Source organism: Pteropus alecto, unplaced genomic scaffold, assembly GCF_000325575.1.
Source record: "Pteropus alecto unplaced genomic scaffold, ASM32557v1 scaffold3, whole genome shotgun sequence".
Taxonomy (NCBI): Eukaryota; Metazoa; Chordata; class Mammalia; order Chiroptera; family Pteropodidae; genus Pteropus; species Pteropus alecto.
In genome coordinates, this window is record NW_006442484.1 from 25,635,226 (window position 1) to 25,640,719 (window position 5,494).

Genomic DNA, 5,494 nt, shown 5'->3' on the forward strand with positions numbered 1-5,494 from the left:
TGCGCGCGCGGGGATCGAGGCGCGCGAGGCAGCCGCACAGCGGAGAGTTGGGGTCCGGTCGCTGGCTTGGGGAGAACAGCTGCGAACATCCGGACCGGGAAGGAGCTGGGGGCGCGAGCAGGGGCTGCGTGGCTCTCTAAGTGGCCAGGGTGCCGCGGGGCACTATTTCCGTGGCGCTGGTGAGAAGGGAGGCGAGGGAGCCGGACTGCTGAGCAGAGCGCGGAGCTAGGGCTGGGGTTCAGGCCCACGCAGGAACCAGGAGCGAGCTCTCGCCTCTCCGTTTGCAGCGCTTCACAGGGGATCGCGCGGGTGCTGCTGCTCCCTCTGCCAGTCTCTTTACTTTTGGTGTTGGTGTTGAATAACCGACTTACACATGGGTTGTGCGGAGCGGCTTTGATTCTAGGAGCCTTAGGTTGTAGGAGGAGGTGGATGGGTGCTCTCCATCTCCCAGGGCCTGGAATCAGGGTGATGACGTGGAAAAAGTCTAGAATGGTGTTTAAATTCTAGTTACTAGCTGTGTTATACCTTGAGCAAGTTACTTAACTTCGCTGGTCCTCAGTTTCCCTCAAAGGTAAAGTTATAATCATCAGAACAGCCTTGAGTTATGTGGTGTTCATGAAGTACATAGTGCAGTACTTGCTGAGAAAGTTCTCTCTATTTTATTTAGGTGTTAATGTAACACTATGCCTTCCAGAAGTCTCCACACATTTCTGAACAGAAGGGAGACCCAGGAGGCTTAGATTACTCTCTTTTAGGAGAAATCTGGTTGGTAGTTGTGGTGATGGTGGATGTGTGCATTTTTTGGGGGGTGGGGAGGGAGCGAGGGGGCTTTTTTTTTTTTTTTTAACCATTCTGAGTTGTTCATAGTTAGGCCTGCTCTGGGCTGTCTTACTTCCTGACACCATCCTAGAGGCGAGTCAAAATTGAGAGGTGCTGGTGCACAGGCTATGCAGATAGAAGGATGTGCACAGGCTATGCAGATAGAAGGATGTGCTCCTCCATCTTTATAGCACATCTTATCCATATACTAGACCAAAGCAGGGTGAAACCATCTCAGTGGACATGGTGGGTTTCCACCATGGCAGTAGTCACTTAACCCAGGCGCCATCAGTGTCTGGGGGCATTAGTTCAGCTACCGTGATAGAGCTACCCTAATTACTGGGGTTTGGGGAGGGGCAGTTCCCAATGAGAAGGCTGTATTCTGGACAGATAAAAATAGGACATGCCCACTGCACTATCTCTGCCATTGCTCACCATCTAAAGGAAGTCTATAGCAGAGTGCAGATAGCCTGGATTCTGTATTCTGTCAGTCATCAAGTCTTTATCCAAGGTTTGAAGACATCCTGCAGTTTCATCTTTTCATTCATTGTTTTGTTGTTCATTCATTCACTCAATATTTAATAAATGCTAAACATATGCCAAGGCCTCTGCCAAGGGTTAAAATGTTTGCTTTTGAGAAGCTCACAGTCAAACTGGAAAGGCGGATATGCAGATAACAGTGTCTGGGACTGTTTAACTGGAGATATAGTGAAGACTTCTCAAAGAAACTAGTTGATCTGTAAATTGGAGGTGAGTGGGGCTGCTCTAGCAAAAAAAGTTGGAGGGACTTCCCAGGCTATGTGGTAGGGTATCAGGGCATTTCTTGTTGTAAGTAACATTATTTAGCTTACTTTACTATCTTGTGTAAGAAGTCTAGAGGTAGGTGGTTCAAAGTGGTCACAGCGCTAGGTTGGGTTCTTGATTCTCTTGGTTTTCTCTGCTCTGCCACAGGGGGGCTGGCACTCCATTATGCCTTCACATGATAACATCCACAGCAGAAAGGGAGGGACAGGGCTTGCTTCTCAGTGTTTCTCTAGATAACAAAGGACAAACTTTTGCAGAAGTTCCCTATGCCATTGCAGGTGCCATTGGCCAAAATGGTCACATACCCACCCTAAACCAGTCACTAGCAAAGGAGAAAAGAGTGGCATGAATGTTTTGGCCAGATAATCTTCAGGAGCTGGGGGAGGGGCTCACCTTCTCTAAGCACATCGATGCTCCATATCTGAACAAAATCGGTATTCTGTTAGCAAGGAAGAAAGCGAAACTGCCAGTCGGGTTATTAGGTAGGCAGTCAACCGTGTCTCCCATAGGTGGTGACAGATGATGAAAGGCGTGGCCTATAGGGGAAATTAGGAGAAGTTCAGTATAATAAGGGAAGTATAAGGTGTGGCTGAGGGGAGAAAGGAGCTGAAGTTGCAGACGCAGGTAGAGATAGGAGTACCCTACGTTAGATACCACTCTAGATATCACTAAGAAGCATAACTCTTGGTCTCACTCCTCAAAAAACTTATGCTCAGAAAAGTTTTCCTGAGTTTTTCATACTCCCATTAGTAACAGCTGCAGTGGCTCACTCTGTGGTGGTATTTTTCAAGGGATGATTTAGAGTGGAGGACGTTAGGAGAGGTCATGTGTAGTCTGAAAAAGCTTTACAGGTGATTCTGCTGTGCTTCCCCCTCCCCAGCCTTCTCCAGTACCTCCCTTTCACCTTCCCCCATGCCCTCCGAATTGTGTCTTCATTTCAGTATTGTTACCTGTCTTCAAACTAATAGGCTGGGACTTGGTGAAGATGCAGTTAGTGATAGACCCTGAACTAGAAACAGTTCTGCAGACAATAAAGTCAGCGAGTGAGTACTCAATTGTTGCATTTAGTAGGAAACCAGCATCTGTCTACTGCTTTTAAACATTTAGCTTTTTTTCTTTTGAAATATGAAGCGAGTGCTGCTTTTTGTTTCCATTTGATGTGGTGAACATTGGTGGACGTTTGGAGTTAAATTGGGCATCTTGAGAGGCTATTTCTTATGACCCGCCATCTTCAATATCTAGTTAGCACAGAAATTGACAAAAAGACCAGGTCACTAACGCTGGCAGAAAGGAGGGCATGGAGGGCAGCATATTTCATTGTTTCCATCAGTAATACTGCCATGGGCTGGCCAGGATCACTGGAAGGATATGAGGGAATGAGGTAGAGAAATACCTTGGGCATTCATTCATTCCATAAATACTTACTGAGCATCTATTCTGTGCAAGACACTGTTCTTCATGCTGGTGATTAAAAAAAAAAAAAAAAAAAAAAAAAAAAAAAAAAAAAAAAAAAAAAAAAAAAAAAAAAAAAAAAAAAGAAAAGTACACGAGAAAGACAAAGTCTCTGTTTTCATGGAGCTTACACTCTAGTGGAAGGAGACACTTATTTATGTCCCTCCCACCTCCATTTCCCCTTTTGTCAAGTGGTGATCAGTACTGTAATGAAAAAATGGTTAAGACAAGAGTGCAATAGTTGGAAACAAGCTGGGTATAGTGCTGGAAACCTTCAAGGTTTATTCTCTCTCTGGTGTCCAGCAAAGAAATATGGTCTGGGCAGGTATGGTATTGGGCAAAAATAATAAGACAGATGTTCATTTGGAAGAAGAGGGTTACATATTGAATAACTTGATCTCACAGGATTTCTTTCATCCAGAATCTCTTTGTTATACCTCACCGTGTTCCTAAATATAATTTATAATGACTTACCAAACATGGTACCAAGTGATGAGAAATAAGTGAAGAAATATGAGCAAAGGGAAAATATGGGTCATTTCTTTCATCATTGTGTTTCAGAATTGTTTAGTTTTGGTACACGGGAAGGAGGAAGAATAGTGATTAAAAATGTGGTGATTTATGTTCAGGATACATTATTTAAAATGTAAGAAAATAAATTTTCATGACTCAGAAAGTTATAACTTTTTTTGGTTATTTTTTAAAGAACCAATGTTATTTAATAGGAATAGTAGTCTCTTTACTAAGTAAGGCCTTATATAATTTATCTCCTGAGTTTAAAAAAAAAACTGATTTTTTTAAATCAATATAAAGTGTATCAAAGGTTAACAGAGATCAAATGCCTAATTTCAGTGTCAAATAATATGATACAAATAAAAATTGGTGAGAAGTTTGGAGCCATAACTGACTGGAAAAATATACAAATTCACATAAAAATTTGCAGCATAAAAGTGTTGTGTAGAGGTATTTGCAGCATAAAAGTGTTGTGTAGAGGTAATTCTGATTACCTCTTTTTACCGAGTTGTTTTCTTATTATCAGGTTTTGGGAGTTCTTATCTGGATATACATCCATTGTCAGAAATGTGACTTGCAAGTCATTTCTCCTGGTTGTGCTTATCTTTTTATTCCCGTAACAATATCTTTCTGGGGGCAAAGTTTTTAAACTTTAATAAACCAATTTATCGATCTTTTTATGGATCAAACTTTCGTTGTAGTATCTAAGAATTCTTTGCCTGACCGAAAGTGTTGAAAAATTTCTACCTTTTCTTCTAGAAGTTTCATAGTTTTATGTTTTACACTTAAGTCTATAATTCATTTTGGGCTAATTTTTATGTAAGGTAGTAAAGTATAATGTGTATGAATCAAGGAATTTTTCTTTTTGTCATGTGGAAGTTCAATTGTTCTAGTTGAAAAGACTTGTTGAAAAGATTGTCCCTTCCTTATTGAATTGTCTGTACACTTTTGTTGAAAATAAATTGGCCATAAATATAAATGTTTATTTCTGGACTCTAAATTTCATTCCATTGATCTATATGCCTCCATGTGCCAACACTACATGGTCTTGATTACCGTGACTTTATAATAAGTTTTGAAAGCAGATTGTATAAGTCGTTCTCCAACTTTGTTCTATTTCACAATTGTTGTGGTTCTTCAGGTTCTTTTGCCTTTCCATATACATTGTAGAATCAGCTTGTCAATATCTAAAAAAAAAGGCCTCCTGCTGGGGTTTTTTAATGGGAGTGCACTGAATCTATAGATTGATTTAAGAAGAATAGATATCTTTACAATATTGAGTCTTCTAATCCATGAATATGATATATCTTATGTATATCTCTAAGTTTCTTATTGTTCTATTAATATTCTATGGATTTTGGGATATCGGTTTTGCAAGGTTTATACTTAAGTATTTCTTTTTTGGGATTGCTATTGTTGCTAATATATAAACACAATTGATTTTTGTATGTTGACATTATATTCTGTTACTTTGCTAAAGTCACTTATTTGTTCTAGGAGGTTTATTTATAGATTCTTTGGGATTTTCTACATAGGCAATAATATCATCTGTGAAGAAAGACACTTTTATTTCTTCCTTTCCAATCTGGATGCCTTTTATTTCTTTTCTTGCCTTATTGTACTAATAATTCCAGTACAGGGTTGAATAGGAGTGGTGAGAACGAAGATCTTGCCTTGTTTCTTATCATAGTGGGGAAACAGTCTTTCACTATTAATTATGATGATGGCTGGGACTTTTTATTTGTAGATGCCCTATGAAGTTAAGTAATTTCTGTTGTATTCCTGATTTACTGGGGGCTTTTATTATGAGTGGATTTGGAGTTTTGTTGAGTGCTTTTTCTCCATCTTTTGACAGGATCATGTAATTTTTCTTTATGTTTAATATGGTGAATTAAACTGATTGATT